The 22,084-nt window shown below is 36.5% G+C and overlaps 1 long non-coding RNA gene and 1 pseudogene across 2 annotated transcripts in view; one reads left to right on the forward strand and one right to left on the reverse strand.

Annotated features, from left to right (window-relative positions):
• Positions 1 to 22,084, reverse strand: part of LOC141564803 (uncharacterized) — a 123,932-nt gene that overhangs the window by 81,959 nt on the left and 19,889 nt on the right. The gene's annotated exons all lie outside the window — the stretch shown is intronic.
• On the forward strand, positions 17,482 to 18,621 carry LOC141560258 (glyceraldehyde-3-phosphate dehydrogenase pseudogene; annotated as a pseudogene).

Below are 22,084 nucleotides of genomic sequence, written 5' to 3' on the forward strand. Positions count from 1 at the left end.
GTGACCATAACTGAATCAGTTTTGTAATTGCTAATTAAAACAAATCAATCAACTCTCCTCTAGTGATTCTACTCACCCTGCCTGTGAATCTGAAACCAAAACACACCCGTGGCTCCTTATTCTCTATAGGTTTCATTCTCCCTCCTTCTATTTGTGTCCCTGACACTTAGTAATAGTTTGGCACATTGTAAGTACTTAGTAAACTTTTTTTTTTCATTTACTCATCTATAAACTTGAAGATAAAACCTTAGCATAATGTTTTCTCCATAAAATAGAGAAAATTTCAAATTTACTAGAGTCAAAATGGTTTGGAAAAAAGATTATTCCTCCCTTCTTCTCTCCGTCCCCTTCCCACTTTCCAAGAAAGAGAAAAAAGAGAAAAGAGAGAGAGGGAGGGAGGGAGGGAGGGAAGGAGGGAGGGAGGGAGGGAGGGAGGGAGGGAGAGGGAGGGAGGGAGGAGAGAGAGAGAGAGAGAGAGAGAGAGAGAGAGAGAGAGAGAGAGAGAGAGAGAGAGAGAGAGAATGTTAAGATTCTTTGTTCTTATCACCTCATTCTACAGATAAGCAAACTGAGGCTCAGATTTCCACTATGTAGAATGGGAGGAGAGACATTTATCTAAATCACTAGTTGTCTTACTCTTACTCCTGAGTTCTTTTTCATTTTCTAAAGAGGGGTTTAGGTGTCATAGACAATGAGGCTGGAGATTTGAAATTAAATCTGCCCTCAGAGACATACTAGCTGGGTAAGTCACTTAAACTTAATCTGCTTTGATTTCCTCAACTGCAAAATTGTGATAGTAATAGAATTACCTCTCACAGTGGTTGTAAATATGAAACAAGAACATATTTGTAAATTGCCTACTGCTTAGTGTATGTGCTTGATAAATATTTGTTACCTTATTTTTCTTCTTTTTCTGTAATACTGCCATGCCTTGATCTGATTTTGAAATGAAGGCCCATCATTTCTTGCCCCAAAGAGATCTCTTAATCTACTAGACTATAAATTCTATTGGAATACAGAATTTATATTACTTTGACTTTGCAAAAGACCTATGATTTCATTAGTATAGAGGCAAGAGGGATCTCAAAGATTCTCTAGTTCTTGAAAGCCATTTCTCTCACATTAAAATGTTTGATAGTTGACTCTCCTGTGGCTAACCTGTTTTGTTCAACTTTAGTCATCTATAAGTTAGAGGCTGGTTCAGTCCAGTTGATAAACTATAGAAAGCACACACAACATGACAAAAATGACCTGTAGAGGAAAAGATTTGAAGAGCTCTAACCACAATATGTCTTCTAACAATGAAATTACTATTGAAGTAGGAACTTTTTAGGAGAGCCTAGATTGTCAGAAGAAGCCTCATGGAAAAATCAGCAGCTGATCTGGACCTTAAAGGAAAGGCTAAAATTTAATAAGCATAGAAGTTTGTATTCCAAAAGTGGGCAGACATATGAACAAGAGGACAAAGGCAAGGATGGCTGGTAAAGGATAGTCAGCCAGTCAATTAACATTTATTAAGCCCCTACTTTGATACTATTCTAAGCACTGAGGATCCAAAAATAGGCAACAGACAGTCCCTACCCTGGAGAAACTCACAATTTAATGGGATAAAATGGTGTTGCAGAGTTCCTAGTTTAATTGGATCAAAGAGGGCATAAAGGCAGCTGAACTCATGGATAGAGCACTGAACTTGCAATCTAGAAGAACTGAGCTCAATGAAATCAGAATCAGGAAGACTTGGAGTTCCAATCCCACTTCATATACTTACCAGGTAAGAAACGCTGGTCAAGTCACTTAAAGTATTTAAGTGTCAGTTTCTTCACCTGTAAAAAGTGTAAAATAAAATACACTTGCTGTGTAATAATAATAACTTGCTGATGAAATATCATAAAGGCTAAAAATACATGAGAAGAAAGGAAATATCATTTATTAAGAATTATGCTAAACTACAAAAAATTAAACTATATTGGTGGGCAGCTGGGTAGTGCATGGATAAAGTACCAGATCCAGACTCAGAAAGACACATACTAACTGTGTGACCCTGGGTAAGATATTTGATCCTATTTGCCTCACTTTTCTCACCCATAAAATTAGTGAGAGAAAGAAATTATAAACTACTCCAATATGTTTGCCTTCCCCCCCAAAAAAAATATGGTCATGAAGAATCAGAAAATGACTAAACAACAAACTATAAGGAGTCAGTCCTTGCCCTCAAAGAAATTACTTTTTTTTTTTAGCACAGACAACTATACTTTTGGGGGAGCCTGGAAGCTTGGAGAGAGCTATTTTGGTTTTAAAAATTGACTTCCCAATAACTTTAATATTCTAGTTTTTGACAAACCCAAAGACCCCAACTTTTGGGATAAGAACTCAATGTTTGACAAAAATTGCCAGGAAAATTGGAAATTAGTATGGCAGAAACTAGGCATTGACCCACACTTAACACATACTCCAAGATAAAATCAAAATGGGTTCATGATCAGGCATAGAGAATGAGATTATAAATAAATTAGAGGAACATAGGATAGTTTACCACTCAGACCTGTGGAAAAGGAAGGAATTTATAACCAAAGAAGAACTAGAAATGATTATTGATCACAAAATATAAAATTTTGATTATATCAAATTGAAAAGGTTTTGTATAAAAACTAATGCAAATAAGATTAGAAGGAAAGCAATAAACTGGGAAAACATTTTTACAGTCAAAGGTCTCATTTCCAAATATATAGGGAATTGACTCTAATTTATAAGAAACCAAACCATTCTCCAATTGATAAATTGTCAAAGGATACGAACAAACAATTCTCAGATGAAGAAATTGAAACTATTTCTAGCCATATGAAGAGATGCTCCAAGTCATTATTAATCAGAGAAATGCAAATTAAGACAACTCTGAGATGCCACTACACACCTGTCAGATTGCTAGAATGACAGGGAAAGATAATGCAGAATGTTGGAGGGGATGTGGGAAAACAGGGACACTGATGCATTGTTGGTGGAATTGTGAATATATCCAGCCATTCTGGAGAATGATTTGGAACTATGTTCAAAAAGTTATCAAACTTACCCTTTGAGCCAGAAGTGTTACTACTGGGCTTATATCCCCTTAAAGAAGGGAAAGGGACCTGTATGTGCAAGAATGTTTGTGGCAGCCCTCTTTGTGGTGGCCAGAAACTGGAAACTGAGTGGATGTCCATCAATTGGAGAATGGCTGAATAAATTGTGGTATATGAATACTATGGAATAGTATTGTTCTATAAGAAATGACCAACAGGATGATTTCAGAAAAAGCTTGGAGAGACTTACATGAACTGATGCTGAGTGAAATGATTAGGACCAGGAGATCATTATATGCTTCAACAACAATACTACATGATGATTAATTCTGATGGACATGGCTCTCTTCAACAGTGAGATGAACCAAATCAGTTCCAATAGAGCAGTGATGAACTGAACCAGTTACACCCAGCAAAAAAACTCTGGGAGAGGACTATGAACCACTACATAGAATTCCCAATACCCCTATTTTTGTCCACCTGCATTTTTGATTTCCTTCACAGGCTAATTGTACACTATTTCAAAATCTGATTTTTTTTTTGTACAGCACAATAACTGTTTGGACATGTATACATATGTTGTATTTAATTTATACTTTAACATATGTAACGTGTATTGGTCAACCTGCCATCTGGGGGAGGGAGATGGAGGGAAGTAGGGGCAAAATTGGAACAAAAGACTTGGCCATTGTCAGTGCTGTAAAATTACCCATGCATATATCTTGTAAATAAAAGCTGTAATAATAAAAAAATGTTGACTTCCTACAGGGGAGTCAAGGGAATAAATAGACAGATATATCCTCCTCAAAAGCAATAGAAATAATGACTGGTTATGGTTACATAATTATATGAGGGCTGGGAACCTGACTATTAAAACAGAAGGTGAGAGGATGACCTGGCAGGGAAGTTGGACTCTTGCTTTAATGGCCATAGAAGGCAGTGGCCAATCTGAAGGGGCTTTGGGATAGTACTAAGTCTTCTTAGTTAACAAGGTTAAGTTGTTCAAGACATGGTATCTGATCTGGGAAATAAACAGCTGTGAGTTGTTCGGTTTGAACTGCTGTTATGAGAGTAAAATTAAGTTTAAAAATTATAGTGGAAACAAACTATGGAAGGCTAAAGAATTTGCATCCTAAAGGGAATAGGAAGCTACCAAATGTCTTTAAGGAAGGAGATAGTATTGTCCATCTTGTACCTTGTGTATTTGGAAGATTACTTGGATAGCTATACATGATTGGGTAGTATCTATAGTTAGAGAGTAAAAGTTTTCCCACATTAATTGGCATGAATGGAAACAGGAGTCAGGTCCAATGATTTTAACTCCCCCTAAATGCACTATTTTGAAAAGAATCTGCAGATAATGTATGGTTGATTCTTGTAATCAAATGCAAAGAGGGAACTGAGCAGAATTGGTTTTGCTTTTATTTTCTCTTTTAGTTCATCCACTCATCTCCAGGCAAATGTACTAAAAGAAACAAGGACTGAAATCAGTCTTCTTTTCCACTTGTTCACAAAATATTATACTGAGTGAGCAGCTAAGAAACTTTCCTTTTTTATTATTTTAAGTAGAAGTACATCCATAAAAGCCATGAGCAGTCACCTGACACATAGGGATTTATCCTAAAAGCCTCCAGATAAGGAGATCTCACATCCTCCTTCAATGACCTACCCAGCTAAAGAAGTTTCATTATGGTTTATAACTGGCTACAATTGCTGCTGGTTTCCTCTCCTTCAGTAATTACTGAGAGTGGAACACCACCATCCCCTATCTCCCACATAACTTAATTCTTTCTTTGTGAGAGTAGGACATCAGGGAAATGCCCTCTCCAATGTCAATGCACTTTAAAAAGTTGGCTGTGTTTTCTAATATAAAAATGGCATCAATAACAGTTCTATTTCAGAATTTAGGAAGCAGAGATATGACCCATAAGAGGCAATATAGTATAGTGAAAAGAGCATTGGATCTGCAACCATAGGATCTGGGTTCAGAAACTGTTTGTGGCTTATAATTGAGTTGAACTGAACCAATTAACTACATAATATCTAGCATCTATGTGGTTCTTAAATCTTGTAAAGCATTTTTTATGTTATCTCATTTGATTCCCCAATTATTTTACAGAGGAGAAGGGAGAGCCTGAAGTAGGTTAAGTACCTTGACCAAAGTCACACAGATGCCTGAGACAGGATGTGATCTTAGTTCTTTCTGATTCAAGATCTAGACCATCCCAGCTAACTCTTTTCCTCCCTGGTTGCCAGTTTTCTCATCTGAAAAATGAAATGATTTGATCTAAATAGATCAGAGGTACTTTCTAACATTGGGTTTGTGAACCTTGATCAATCAATCAGGTATACATATAAGGAAAGCAATTATAAGCTGTATTGATGATGGGAGAGATGCTATTAGCTACTTACATGGACATGGACAGGGTACCTCAGCTTCTAAATATAATTTTTCTAATCTGTGGAATAGAGGCAGAGTTTGCGATTATCTCTACAATCCTTCCTGGTTCTCATGTTCATTTAAATGCAACATTTATTATTATTATTAATATTATTAATCACTTATTTTGTGCAAGATATCAAAGACAAAATGAAAAACAATCCCCAAACCTAAGTGTTTATATTTTACTGAAGTATAAAACATTAATGTTGATAAGTAATTGTGAGATAATTTAAGTGGAGAAAGAATATTAGAAAATAATAAATATCAGGGAAGATTTCCCATAGAAAGTAGAAAAAGAGTTTAGCCTTAAAGGAAGCAAGAATGCTTACTAAAAGTAGAGGTGAAGAAGAAGTGCTTCCCATGCTTGAAGGTTGGAGATAAGATGATATGCTTTAGTAATATCAGGTAGTCCAGTTTGAACAGAACCTAGAATATGTGAAGGAGACTGATTTGTTTAAAAATTCAGTTAAGAGCCATATTGTGCTATTTGATCTGTTTTTCATCCTCAAAGCAATATGGAGGCCCTAAAGATTCTTGAAGGGGTGAAATATCATTTTCAGGTTTGTACTTCAAGGTTATTTTGGTAGCTATTATTGTTTGTCCTTTGTTCTTGAAGAAGATCACAAATTCAGGGAGGTACTACCATGACATGCAAGTAAATTGGATTTAAGTGAGGAAGGGTAGTGGAAGGTCATGTAAGGATAATTTAGGTTTGAAACTGGCATTCAACAGGTACACACTCAAAGAAGTTTATTATTTCTCAGAACCTTGATTAAAAGAAGACATATGGAAAGAGGAAAATTATAACATAAAAGAAATATACAATTAACAAACACAGTGATCACCATAACAATAAAGACAATGTAAGAAACAAACAAGAAAACAACAGCAACATATACCATCACCTCTCTGAAGAAGCACCAACATCCGAATTACTTGGCTGAAAGTATCTCTTGTCCCAGCCATTCAGAAGGGTCTAGGAGTGAGGAAAAAAAATAACCCTGGCAAAATATAGAAACCTTTCTGAGTAACCTTCTCAAAATCCCTTTCTCACTAATGGCCTTTTATAGACTGAGAAATAAGGAGTTATGCTAAGTATTCTCATGTGATATATGACACTTGATACAAAAGAGTCTTCCAGGTACAAAGTGCCCCATCTCATGGGACCTACCAAGGAGAAACTGGACAGGTTTCCAAGGCAAACACAGATCAGCAAAAAAGGGAATTTAATCAAAGCACAAGGAAAATGATCTTTCCTTCTTATGTTTCCTGACATTCCATCAGGTAATTGAAAGCGTGTTCTCATATTCTGAACAAAAAGTTACACAAAAATCATGGCTGAGACTCACTAGAATTCTTTACTCACTAGGATTCCTTATAGATCAGCTGTCTCACTTTCACTTGCAGAGCCATCTGGGCCCAGTGACAAGATATAGATAAGAACTGGACATGACTCTGGATGAGATGAGAGACCTTGGCCTTTTTCAGCTAAGGTCTTCAACAGGTCTCAGTTTGAGGTTATACCCATTATGGTACACTGCATGGAGCCTTGGGCTTGCATCTAGAAAAAACCCGAATTAAAAAAACTGCCTCAGACACTGACTAAATGTATCTAATAATAGTTTAGTAGCTGAGCCTCTACCTAGCTGAAGTGTTTGGAAGTAGAAAGATCAGTTCAAAGACCTGACAAGTAATGTCAGTCTGAGGCAGAATATTGTTCCAGTAAGTAGAAAATGCAGATTTAAGAGATACTTAAGAAAGCCTGGTATTTAGTTGAATATTGGGTGCAAGAAAGAAAAAAAAAGTAGAGAATAAATTCAAAGATGTAAACCCAGATAACTGGAAAGATGGTATCACCAACACAAATAATAAATGTTGTTTTTGGAGATTGGGGGATGTTAACAACTTTCATTTTGGCTCAATCATTGGGGGACAAAATAAGAGTCTGTGGTTGGGAGACAGGTCCAGGAGGCATCCAGATGTTCTAAATTTGAACAGGACACAGTATCAGATTCAGAAAATCAAGAAAATTATTTCGTGCTTTCTCTGGACATGACTTCAAAAAAGGGTAAAATACAAAATATAATCTGTGACATTTATGAATGAAATGACAAGAAGAAGACAGGGCAATAATCTGGTTACCAAAATGACTCATGCTCATTTTAAATCCTTCTTGTTCTGTACCAGATCCCATTAAAATATGACAAAAAAAAAAAAAAGCTAAGACTGAAATACAGCTAACTACACAAGACCTTTATGAGCTTTTAAAGTGATCAGCAGGAGAACAAGAGTCAAAAGGGAAAGGATTCTTTTCCTTAAATAACTTCTGAGTGCTGCTCATTAATTCCTCTGTCTGCCAGAATGGAGAAGAAGCAAAAGTGATGAAGGACTGAAATCTTTCTGAAAGTTATACAGAGTCCCTGATGCCCATCAATTTGCTTTTAACTCTGTTTCCTTGGCCCACAGTGCAGCCAAACTTCCCAAACTCAACTTTGTCTCACCAGATGGATTGGTCTTAAGTTCCCCAGAAGCACAGCTCAAATTCCACCCCTATTCTCCTCCAAGTGTCGTGAAAAAATTATGACTTCCCCAAGCCAAGCGGAGGGAAATGTTATTTGATCCTGGCAGTGATATCTCTCTCCTTGGCAGCCAACACAATCAGTTAACATTGTTAGCACTTTGGAGCTGTCTCCGAATCTGGTCTTGTTTTGGAGCTGATGAGCCCCCTGGGTGACTTTGGCTTCCAGGACAGTAGTTCTTTTGACAGCCTGCTGTGGGTACAGATGTCTGGACAATAGATAAAGTTCCTAACCCTTGTTTCTCATTTGGTCTCCAGTGGAGCTCCCACAAAGTTTGGAACAGAAGGCAAGGATGTTCAATGGTTTCTTAGGATGCCATTTGACCTGCTAGCCTCTAATGACTCCACATAGGATCATTGAAATCCTCTCAAAAATGACACCAAATTACCCACGAGTCTCAGATCAAACAATGATACTGTGAGTGTACTGTCACTGTATAGGATGGATTGCCAAAAACTAGCAGCACACAAGATGTTTGTGCCTCTTGAGTACTTTTCTTTCATTTAAACAAATTCTGTCTTATTAATTAAATTAGACAATAGCATCTGAACATACAAAGAACTTTTAAAAGTAACTTTATATACAAGTAGGATAATCTATAAAATCCACAGTTCTATTAAAAGTAAAAATTATTTAATGATAGAGGAAGTCAGTTGTAATCCTGACTTTGGATCTTATTACTTCTCCATTCTTTGGCAAGGCACTAGATCTTTCTGAGACTTACTTTCCACTTGTGTAAAATAGAAGAGTTTGATCAAATGGTCCTTCCCAACCCAAATCTATAATGCTATATTGACTTTCTTTGCACTTAGCATAGTGCCTGAAGCACTGTGGGTGTTTAATAAATGCTATTTAGCTGACTGACTACTGTCAAGTTAATAATAGAACCTTGCTTGTTACTTCATAAGCTATTCTTCTCATAGGTAAATTGAGATTTGCACATTTCTCACTATTTTAAGGAAGAAAGATGGGTTGTAGACTAGTGACAATTGTCAAATTAATATATTTTAAATGACTACTATGTGACATATATTGTGCTAAACAGTCCCTTCTCTCAAGGAGTTCATGCAAACAACAATGTATAAATAATCAATATACAAGATAAATTAGAAATAGTATCAGAAATAAGGTACTAGTATGAAAAGGATCAGGAAAACTTCTTGTAAAAAGCAGGATTTTGACTGAGACCTGAATGAACTAGATACTAGATACTGAGGATCTAACAATAAATAAACAAGTCAGTTTAACCCTCAAGGAGATTACACTGGAATGGGGGACAACAATATATAAAAGAAGCTGGAGAAGGTAGAGCGGATACAAGGTAGCTAGTGAATAGATGGGAAAGCTAGAGAGAGAGTTGAGATAAGAGTGAAGTGAGCATGAAATGATGATCTCGACTAAATTGGTGTCTCATAAATTGGGAGATTAAACTTCAAAGTGCATATTTTTTCTAGGGTGACAAACATGTAATCATATCAACACCATTTTGAAATTGATAAAAGTAACAATTAAGCATAAATCTATAATATGGTGACCACATCAGACAATGTACAGAGCTTTCCCTAACAGTTCTCTACCTCTCCTCTAAGAAAGGAGAAATGTTTCAGAAATGTTTCATTTTCTGTTCTCTGTAACTTTCTTCTCTACTCCCATTATTTGGAATTTCAATCCTCTAAGTAAAGCATTCATTTTTTCCAAGGTAATAAAACATTTCTGTAATGATGAAACTTAGTTTGCTCTGTATTACTTTCTACAGATTTTTTAAAACATTTTTCACTCCCTTTTTTAATATTTGTAATTTATTTTTGTACAATAATATTCTATTGCTCTGTTTGTAGGTTTTCAGCCTTTCACCAACAAATGACTCCACTTTTGTTACCACCAAGAGTGCTACAATCAATATTTTTGATATATAGTATTTCCCAAAAGTTTTAAGGATTTAAGGTTTTTTTTTTGTTTGTTTTTGTTTTGTTTTGTTTTTTTGTTTTGTTTTTTCCCCTGAAGCTGGGGTTAAGTGACTTGCCCAGGGTCACACAGCTAGGAAGTGTTAAGTGTCTGAGACCAGATTTGAACTCAGATCCTCCTGAATTCAAGGCTGGTGCTCTATCCACTGCTTCACCTAGCTGCCCCAGGATTTAAGTTTTAACAGCTTAAAATCAGGCTAAGACTTTTAGGACACTCTCTATATTGGGACATTGCTTCCATTTTTGACATCCTTAGACTAAATGCCCAATATTGGGTCAAAGGGCAGTTTAGTAATTTTCTCTTGCATAATTTCAAATTCAATATCCAACATTTAGATCACTTTTCAGCTTCACCAATAATGGTTTAGTATGTCTGTCTTCTGATAGATCTTTTAAAACTGGCTCTTCTCATCTTTTATATCTTTGTGAGGATATAAAACTCCAAAGTTGTTTAAATATTTCTCAATTTCTAGACTAATAGAGAAATATATTTTGAATGATTATAATATATAATCCATATCAGATTGCTTTCTGCCTTTGGGATGGGGGACAAGAGGAACAGAGGGAGAAAATTTTAGAATTCAAAATCTTTCAAAAATGAATGTGGAAAACTAAATATGTAATTGGGAAAGATACTATTTAGAAAATAATGTTTCATAATAATCTGCCAAAGGAATTTTTCAATCCTGATTCCAAAATGTAATTTATTAGCTTGCTATCCTACATTTATACTGGCTATAAATTAGTGAGTTCTATAGCATTTATGCTTTCATCCAAATTACTGGTATGTTATTCAGAACAGAACAAGTTCAAGGTTGGATCGGTCACATAGAAGCTACTTTCTGGGTTCACATTAATCCTGGCTTTTTGGGTTAGATCTTCCAATTAGTTGGAAATCAATCTAATTCCTTGATCATCTCCTGAATTCTTGTATACAAAGGTAACCATGAGACTTTAAATCCAAATACAGTATTACACAGGATTTACTTAATATATGTCTTGGAAAATAAAATATGTCTTGGAAAATAAAATAAATTTCTTCAGTATCTTCCCAAAAGGTAAGAACTGAGAGCATTGGATGAAAGTCACAAGAATTCAGATTTCAATTCACTTTGAGGAAGAACTTGATATTTCTACAGATTTTGCAATAATGGAATATACTAATAGTTTCTTATAGGTTTTCCAAATATAATTTGGCTGGCTAATTATTCAGTATTATCATGGAATATAGTTCTGTATTGATTGGGAAGTTATATTAGATTGCCTATAGAATTCACTCCAATGCTAAATTCCCTGCTTCTTGAAAACTCAAATGCCTCTGACACTGAGCAGAAATACAAATGTAAAAACAAATCCATCCCCCCAAATTTGAAAAGTTTGAAACTTCACAAGACTTACAAATTTTGATTAGCCATGATAAACATGATTTCAGAAGCCTGATGATGAAGAATATTATTTGTCTCCTGACAAGGGAGGAGATAGACTCAAGATGCAGAGTGAGAAATGTCTGTGAATAATGCCAGTGTAAGAATTTGTTTTTGCTTGATTGTGCATATTTGTTATAAGATATGTATTTTTATTTACTTTTCCCATTGCAGAACGGAGAGTGACAGAAAGTAAATGCTTTTTAATTAAAAATAATTAAATTTAAAAATGAATTTGTAATGGATGATCCAACAAAGGAAAATGAAGCAAAGATCATGATCTGATTCAAAATACAAAGCCAACTTAAAAAAAAACAAAACATTATTCAAGCTTGAATGAAAGTCAGTACATGTCTGTGAAAGGATCATTTATGAAGGTCATATCTATTAATAGGGAAAAAAAAGTTGATTTCAAATCTGAAGCTTAATATTATTTAAATTTTTGATTCCTGAAAATTTTGTTCAGTATTTACTATGCACAAAGTGTCATGTTCTGGGGGCAGAGCAGTAAGATTAAATAAGACATATCTCTGACATCGAAGAGAATACATTAAATTAGGGGAAGTAAAACATAGCACAAAACAGACTAAATATAATAAATTTAAAGGAGTTATGCAAGAAGCTTGCCTCCAGCTGTTGGCTTTCAGAACCATGGAAGAGATAGCACCTGAGTGAAGTCTTGAAGGACCTAAAAGCTTTTTAAAGCTAAGGTTTGAATATATTGAAATGGGAATGAGAAGAGAATAAATTCTAAGTGTAGTTGCTAGGATTGTGATAAGAGAGATCAGCCAGCTGGAAATAAATAGTACTTGAATATACTTCCATTTAAGCCTTTCAGATAGACTACAGTGGAGAATGATTTTTACGACTCTACTCTGAGTGCCAAAAATCTCATCTTTGTAGAGAAATATATTTTATGTTACAACCTGTCCATCCTCAAGGCACAGACCTTTCCACTGCATTACTTCTGACTCCTGGAATTCATTGCACTATTTGTTCACTCAATTTTAAATTATACCACTGTATAATATTCCTCTACTACATCCACAATATCTCCTTGTTTTCAATGCTTTAGTAATATTTAAAGTGACATTTTTATTCTGAATACATAATAAATGGTTGTTGAATATACATTCATAATTTTTTATTAAGAGATCCTATTGCTAAACCTATAGCGCAAGGAGGTCAGAGACCCTTTCCTCTGTTTTAAGGGCATCTGGGTTGTATAGGAGGCAATGTCCTGGTCTTGGAGTCAGGAAGACCTAATGCTCAAAGCCTTACTTCATACGTAGCCCAGGGGCAAATAGTTTTTTTCTTTCTCAGGCTCAGTTTTGTTTTGTTTTTTTAATCTGTAAAATGAGAATAATCATGGCAAAATTATCATAGAGTTTTAGGGATCGAGTGAAATATCATATGTAAAGTCCTTTGGAAATATAAGTGCTAGCTATTTTTTTCTATGAATTTCTCACACTTCGTTAATTTTCCATCATATTATATTTGTTCAGGCATTTCCCAATTAACATCTATCCCTTTGTTTGTTGTTTGGATTGCCAAAAAAGTTACTGCTATGAATGTTTTGGGTACATTTAGCACTTTTCTATCCTTGATTTCTATGTACCAAGCAGGGAGATTACCTGAAAAAAAGAATGCAGATGTTTTTGTTCCCAATATGAATTCAACTAAGATTTATTAAGTATTTGATATAGTCAGGAAAGAGAAGTGCAATGGTCAATAAAAAAACAGTTTTTTTGTTTGTTTGTTTGTTTTGTTTTGCTCTCAAAGAACATATATTTAACTACAGGATTATTAATGGAATAATAATACCCCATGTTCCAAAAATCTTAGTTCAGTTTGAAGCCTTAACTGTCTTACAATTTAGGAGACATCTTATGCATTAAAATAAGATAAAAAATTAAAATATACTTTCAAGCAAGTGGTGTGCGTGTGTGTGTGTGTGTGTGTGTGTGTGTGTGTGTGTGTGGCGAGTATTTATGTCAGGAGTGGAGGAAGGGACAGAGGAAGAGACAGAGACAAAGAGGGACTTGAAGGTACTTGCACATAGATAGAGATAGAGAGAGAAAGACAGAGAGAAGTTAAAGATGAAGGGGTCAGAGACAAAGCGACAGAGATGGAGACGGAGAGGGAGAGATAGTGGGGTAGACAGAGACAGACAAATAGAAATGGAGATATCATTTTAAGAATTTATGAAGTGGGCAGCATAGTGCTAAATACTAGGAAAACTTGATTTCTAATGAGAGAAAATACAAAATAAAAGAGAACTGAAAAGTTGTGAGTGTGAAATTATCTAATGGGAACAAAGTAGAAAAGGTCTGGACAATCAAGAGCTGGGCGAGAAGTGAGAAGTGTGCATCTCCAAGACTGACTTCCCAGGAATCCCTCGAGTTTCAGGAGTATATGTATCTCCAAAGGGAGGAGGCAGAAAAGTCTGGAGAACCAGGAACAGAACCAGAGACTTGTGAACTATGGCTGGCCCAAGAAGTCCCTCAGATAGAAGTTCTGGGCAACAGCATTGAGGGAATGGGACTGGCATAGGAGAGTTGATCAAAAGCTTTTGTTTTTGGTTTTTGGTCCAAATCTAGTTATTGTTGTTCTCGTTCTTGTTTTTCCATTATCCAACTCACATTAATTGTCTATCTTTTTGCATCATTAACCAAGCTCCCCCTATAAAAAATTAAAATAAAACTAAGCCATCCAATACTTTCTGCAGTCTTTTATTTGTGAAGCTGAGATCCATTTTCAATCTAGAAAACTTTGAAATCTACCATGATTATGCTTACAACTTCTCATCTGCTGCATTAATGTATGCATTATCTATGAGATATCCATAGATCTGACAGGCCTGATATATTCTTTATGAATCTTTGCCAACTCCTTCAAAAATGGACTTTTTTTCCTCAGTGATTTTTATTGCTAACAGTAATTGAGCAGCTGGGTGAAGACTGCAGACAAGACTTAAGAGAAATGCCTGCTGTTCTGTGGCTGGCAATGGAGGAAAACTGCACCAATGATTAGCCATTACAGGCTTTGGCTGTTCACAAAACTAAGTGGGCAAAACCAAAAAAAAAAATCACATTTATAAGGATTTTAGGGTTGGTGCATTTTATATGTATTATCTCATTTGACTTGTATCAGAACCCTGAGAATTAGGTGTTTTTATTTCTCCCATTTTACAAGAAAGGAAACTGAGGCAGAAAGGGATTAAATAATTTGGCTAGTATCTCATAGTGTTTGAGAGAGTTAATTTCAAGGTCAGTTTGTATCTGCCATGATTCTTGCTGCATAACATTTACTTCATGATTTTCCTCATAGTTCATTGTCATCACCATGATAAATATCCCTAGCCATAAAAAAAAAAAAAACTTATTGATATATGTTATTGAAAATAAGTCCTGATGGATGTATGGCCATTTTCTTTTAAATTCCGCCTCATCCCTGAGAGAGAAAATGACTGGAGGAAGAAAGGGAGGACCAGGAGGAGGAAAGGGAAAGTTAAAGGATGGGGGAGAAAGAAAGAGAAAAGGGTAGTGAAAGTCAAGAAACAAACAAAGGGGATGTGAGAGAGAGACAGAGAGAGAGAGAGAGAGAGAGAGAGAGAGAGAGAGAGAGAGAGAGAGAGAGAGAGAGAGAGAGAGAGAGAGAAACAAAGAGAGAGAGAAAGAGAGAGAGAGAGAGAAATAAACAAAGAGAGAGAGAGAAATAAACAAAGAGAGAGAGAGAGAGGGAGAGAGGAGAAAGGGGGGAAGGAAGGAAGGAGAGAGAGGAGTAAGGATGGGATGAGACAGAGGCCTTACCTGAACAAGCTTTAAGGTGTAAACAAACCATTTAATACTTCTAGGTCTCAATTTTGGTCATCTATAATATGCCCATGTACTTTCATAATTCTTCTTTCCTCTAATTTCCAAATCTTTCTCTTTGAAGCTGTGTTGTTGTTGTTGCTGCTGCTATTGTTTTGGAAGATTTTCTCATTAGCATATTAGTACTTTGGCTCCTCCTTATTCTTTTTATTCATCAAAAATAACTTTTCTTTAATTTTTCTCCCCACCCTGAATTTGCCTCTGTCAAAAGCAATGCAATGCAGTAGTGTTGAACTTAGGTTCACTGCAAATAAATTTGAATGTTGGATCTTCCACTAAATGTCTGTGTGAACTTAGTTAGCCTGGGCCTCAGTTTCTCCTCTGTGAAATAAAAAAGTTCCCCTAAATTATCACTCAAGTCATTTCCAGCTTTTGATCTAGGATGTAAACATGTGTGCACACAGATATTTGTATTGTACATGTGTGTATATATGCATGCATGTATATGTATACACATTGTACATATATACATGTATACCTGTATGCATACACATATAATTAAAAGGAACTAAGAAAAAGTGCACTGGTTAGAAATGCAAAACAATATATACATTATGATATATATTGTATATGTGTGGATATATATCATATTATGTTGATGATATTATATAATATATTAATATAACATTATACTATATTTCATTTATCATATATATACTCTTTGTATTAAAATATTAGCCCATAATACTTTTATAGACATTATAACTCATTATTGGAATAAAAATGCATTTTGAAAATTTGATTATAAATCATACTTTTATTATCCAATCTTATGATTTCTTCCCTGCATGGAATTATCAGTGTGAATTTTTTTCCTTTATGTAACTCAATAATCATCTATGATTCTGAGGAACCTGGGGCTCTGAAAGGTTAAATTAGTTGTTCATGGCCACACAACTACCGTGTTTCCCCGATAATAAGACCTATCCTGAAAATAAGACACCCACATACTCTTTAATATTCCGCTAAAATAAGCCCTCCCCCGAAAATAAGCCCTATCGAACTTACTATGAAAACGGTCATCATGGTGATCCCCTGCGCTATATGCTGCGTAGCGGTACCTTCAGTAAGCAGCGCCGCCCTCCCCTCCCGGGTGAAACGCACATCGCGCTCCGAGCTGCATCCAATCAGAGCTGCAGCAGTGAGCGCGTCATCCTCTTCTTCCCTGGTGATTTGCTTGCTGGCGCTACTGAGAGCAGCGCCGCGGAGTAGAGCTGAGACAGGACCATCTAAAAACTCGGTAAGTTCAGTAAGCGATGGAGAATAAAATAAGCACTCAGGGGGCATGATGGAGGCTAAAAGGGGCATGATGGAGGCTAAAATGGGCATGATGGAGGATAAAAGGGGCATGATGGAGGCTAAAATGGGCATGATGGAGGATAAAAGGGGCATGATGGAGGATAAAATAAGCCCTCCCCTGAAAATAAGCCCTCTGGTGTTTTTTAGTCCCAAAAAAATAATAAGACAGTGTCTTATTATCGGGGAAACACGGTAATATATATTAATGTCCTTGAATCCAGGTCTTCCGGATTCCATGGTTAGGCTTCTTCTCAATACACAATCTCATTCTCATCTAATCCCAAGACTTCATTGAACATGAACTGGAAGGGATGGTAGAGTCATCTCGTCCAATATTCCTTATTTTGCTGCTGAAGTGAATGAGAACCAATAGAGTTAAGTGACCCATCTAAGGTCACACAAGTAGATAGCATTTGAGGCTGTAAAGTCCAGGTTAGCTCCCTGGAGGCCTCGGAATCAGCTGGAGTCAGGATAAGCAAAAGTGCTTGGTCTTTAGGAGAAGTGAAGGGGATTGACAAAACTGCCACATGTTCTCCACCGACTTCCCTTCTCCTTGTCCTCCTCCAAAGTGACTCTGGTTTGTTTCATTCCATCCCCTAATCCCTCCGATGATTATCTGTCTACACTAAAAGATGGAGCCAGCACAGAACAGAGAAGGGCCATTTTTCCAAGCATATGCTAATAGAGTATTCTAATAGATAGTTAGCCTTAAGTGCTAGGTTGTCTGATTCCAGTGAACCTAATGTCATCATTCTGAAATGTCATCATTCTGACGACTACTACAAGTTATTGCTAATGCAATTAATTGTGTTTGTCCAGGCTCTCAGCTCCTCTCCTAAGCTCACTGCCAGGATCCGCTGCTTTGCGAACATCCCTGAGACAAGATGGTGAAGGTCGGAGTCAATGGATTTGGCCGTATCGGACGCCTGGTGACCCGTGCTGCCTTCTGCTCAAGCAGAGTAGACATTGTGGCCATCAATGACCCCTTCATTGACCTTAATTACATGGTTTATATGTTCCAATATGATTCCACCCATGGCAAGTTCAATGGCACTGTCAAGGCTGAGAATGGAAAGCTGGTGATCAATGGAAAGGCCATTACCATCTTCCAGGAGCGGGATCCCACCAACATTAAATGGGGAGATGCTGGAGCCAAATACGTTGTGGAGTCCACTGGAGTGTTTACCACCATGGAGAAGGCCGGGGCTCACTTGAAGGGTGGAGCTAAGCGTGTCATCATTTCTGCACCTTCTGCTGATGCCCCCATGTTTGTGATGGGAGTGAACCATGAGAAATACGATAATTCCCTTAAGATTGTCAGCAATGCCTCCTGCACTACCAACTGCTTGGCCCCCTTGGCCAAAGTCATTCATGACAACTTTGGCATTGTGGAAGGACTCATGACCACAGTTCATGCCATCACTGCTACTCAGAAGACAGTTGATGGCCCCTTAGGCAAGCTGTGGCGTGATGGGCGTGGTGCTGCTCAGAACATCATCCCTGTTTCCACTGGCGCTGCTAAGGCTGTAGGCAAGGTCATCCCTGAGCTGAACTGAAAGCTCACAGGCATGACTTTCCGAGTTCCTACTCCCAACGTATCTGTTGTGGATCTGACCTGCCGCCTGGAGAAACCTGCCAAATATGATGACATCAAGAAAGTGGTGAAGCAAGCATCAGAAGGACCCTTGAAGGGCATCTTGGGCTACACAGAGGACCAGGTTGTATCCTGTGACTTCAACAGCAACACCCACTCTTCCACCTTTGATGCTGGCGCTGGCATTGCCCTCAATGACCATTTTGTCAAGCTCATTTCCTGGTACGACAATGAGTATGGTTATAGCAACCGTTTAGTGGACCTCATGGTCTACATGGCCTCCAAGGAGTAAAGTGGGAAGCCATGGATCTTCATCCCCAGCCAAAAAAAGTTGTTCCACCACTGGGGAGCCCACATCCCTAACCTATGTTCCTATACTGGGGATTTTATTCCCCATTCACATCATTGTCCTACAGCCACCCCTGTAGTAAGGGGATGAAGCCTAGAGTGTCCTATATTGTGTACCATCAATAAAGTCATCTTATTTCAGTGTGAAAAAAATTGTGTTTGTCCACACATAGGCAATGGAGACAAATTACACACACACATGCATACATATATATGTATATAATATGAGCTAGTGTATATAATATATGAGTTAATTATTCAGATACTCGGCTGGCAATAGATAAATGATACTAGTGAAAAAAACTAAGATGAAAAAGGAAAACATGAATTATCTAGGAAATTAACTTCATTTTGCTCAGATTTTCATAAGTTTTTCTGAAATCCAAGTACAAAACATCAAGGCTGCCACAAACTGAACCAGAGTATGCTCATGTTATATCCAATATCTCAAGACAAATAGACATAGATTGTGTTCAAGTGGATAGAAGGAGCACTGCATTCCTTTTGATAAAGCAGAAAGAACAAGGAATTTAATCCAAATCTTAGTTCTGCCCACATAGTTCTTTAAGTCCCTTCACTTCCCTAGACCTCAGTTTCTCCAGGTCTTAAAAAATGGTTGGACTGATCCAAGGTAGTTAACCTGAGGTCCCTGAATTTGCTCTTGCTTTTGTACATTTTTATAATTATCTTTATATAATGAGTTTTCTTTATAATCTTGCACATTTTATTGTATGTATTAAGAACAACGACATGAGAAAGGACCCATTGATTTCAGTAGGCTGACACAGGTGTCCCTGTTGCACAGTAAAGACTCCTACAACAAATAAATGTATCCAAGCAAATCCAATGAAGAGCACATTGCTCATAGAATAGTGAAAAGACCCTCATTCTGAGGTCAAAGGACTCAATTCCAAATCCTTACCTGGTCACATTACTTTTATGACTTTATCTTTTTCTATCTTACTTTTCAGAGTTGTAAAATTAGTGGGATGGAATAAATGACCCATAAATCCCTTTCTCGACCTAAATCCTCAGTCCCCTTGATTCTCAGATCAATGAGAAATGAGGTTTCTCATCCAGAGTACAGTGTGATGTACAGTCTTATCAAACCTGATATCATCATTGAGTTCTGCCTTTGCAAACCTCCATAAACATTAAACTTCTTTCAAGGCTCAGCTTATGAAACTATTTGACCACTTGTTTGCTGATTTTCTCTCCTTCCTTAAGTTTTCATGGTTTAAGCTTATCTCCTTATATGCTTATATCCCCACTACTCTGAAAGAACATAAACTTCTCAAAGACAAGAGTTATCTGTATTTTCTAAATTTTATCTTTATATCCATAGTGCCTAGTAGCATGTCTTGAACTTGTAAAATATTTATTGGATTGAATTGGATTGGACTAGATTCCTAGCCTGTTTAGAACACGAGTCTAGCCTTTAGTTACCTTGTTGTTGTTGCTGTTATTTTTCTCAAGTTTTATTATGTTTTAATGTGGGATCTGTTGTGATATGGGAGCCACCTGACAGTGGCTGCAGGAGGCCTAACTCACACCTGTAAAATGGATCGCTTCATATGAGAGAGGATGATGATGATTTAAGGAGACTAAGAGGCAGTTGCATTGTCTGACCTCTCTCTTCTTCCCTCTGCCTCCAATTTATTTCATTCCACAAGCAACACCCTTAGTAAAGCTGTCCCGCAACTCCCTCAAGTGTCACAATCCCCAGCTGTGGAGGCTCTTGGAGAATTGACCTGCCCCTTAACCTAGGCATGGTCCTTAACGGGGATCTTCCTTTCCTTTGCTTTTTACTTCTATTATTGAGAGTTTTGCTTTATACATTCTTGTCACATTTGAAGTCCATATGTAATAACCATTTTCCTAAGAGAATTCATTCCTAAACATCATAAAAAAATTACTAGAAAAAAGAACGCTTCTTGGATACAAATGCAGAACTTCATAAAAGTCTTCCTGCTAGCCTGTTTTGTGGACCATCACAAGTTCATTATTTTCAGTACAGTGTGATGTACAACAAAAATATTTCTTCCATCATGGTTTGATCTTTCAATAAGGAAGTGACCTCAATTCTGCCAAATCCTAGAGCTTGAGTCATCTATTCAGAAAAGAGGCTCAGTGGAGTCTTTTGTATTGATAGTGGGTGAAGTTGTAATAATATTATTCAACACAGTTCTGGGAAAAAAATAAACAATAAGTGCATGTTTTTTTTTTATTTTATATCTCTACTTGGACAAACAATCAAGTCAAACTTGGAAATAATCCATGTAACTTTAATAATAAGTATTAGTCAGAAAAGTCTGATGGGAGAAATATAGTGTTAATGAAGCCTGGATGAGCCATTAAAATGTCATCATTTTAAGTGAAGTCTTCGATGAAGGTGCCTGAAACACCTCAGATACTGGAATTCAATTGCTAAAATAGACAAGGCAAAGGTCAGAACTGAAGAACCATGGAGAGATGAACCATGGGATAAGAAATCAGTCAGTCTAAAAAAAAAAGCAATTCATTAAGACAATTCCAGAAATGGCAGAATGAGCACTTTCTGATCATTTATACCCCAAAATTGCACTGTGTTTGTAGACAGGTCACTGTTAACAGGACTAATTGGACCTTTTGGACACAGCCTATTTTATTGTATCACATAGAGTTGCATCAAGCCCCAAAAGGAGATAACTTTATATGGTATCTTCCCCTTGTCCCGTTTGAAACTAATTTTTATCCTCCATAGCTCTGGTGAGGGGGCAGAAATGAATTTGGTAGAGCCAATTATTCAATGCTTTTTAAGTTATGCTATTATAAGTTATATTATATTTATATATTATGCATAATATATAAGTTGTTATAATTACCATTTTACTCAATATATCTTTAAAACTTTAAAAATATGTATCTATTTTTGCCTTGTGTTTTCCATCAACATTTCATTTTTCTTTTTATAAGACAAATATATAATATATACCATTATATGCCTATAGAGTGACCAGCATACTACAGTTGCTTAATAAATCAGTGGATTTGCCTAAAGAAAATCATTGTGCTACTTGTCAGCTTCATTAAAATTATAATGCTGAACATATTCCAGGTGGCAAAAACTTAATATTCAAAATGCACACTGGTTAAAGTGATTTTGACTTTCAAAACAGACCCATCTCATACAGCATATGAAATTTAAGTTGGTGATGCTTATCTAAGACAGTTAGAAGAATTTTAATTTTCAATCCATGCCCGAAATGAATACTTTCTACAAGGTTGTCCTTTGAAGTCTTACAACTTTAAACTGTCTGTTAAATTGTCAAAAACTCACTTTGCAAGGATTACAGAAAATAATGTGCAGCTGTGACCTTTCTTGGAGTTTCTGATCAAATGAACAACACGCTTCCCCAAATTATCCATCAAAATGAAAGCCTTCAGCATTGATGCATAGTAAAAATGTTTTGCACAACTTATAGTTACTCAGGAACTAGGAAAAAAAACCACAAGTTTATTT

Source organism: Sminthopsis crassicaudata, chromosome 3 (assembly GCF_048593235.1).
Source record: "Sminthopsis crassicaudata isolate SCR6 chromosome 3, ASM4859323v1, whole genome shotgun sequence".
NCBI classification, from domain to species: Eukaryota; Metazoa; Chordata; class Mammalia; order Dasyuromorphia; family Dasyuridae; genus Sminthopsis; species Sminthopsis crassicaudata.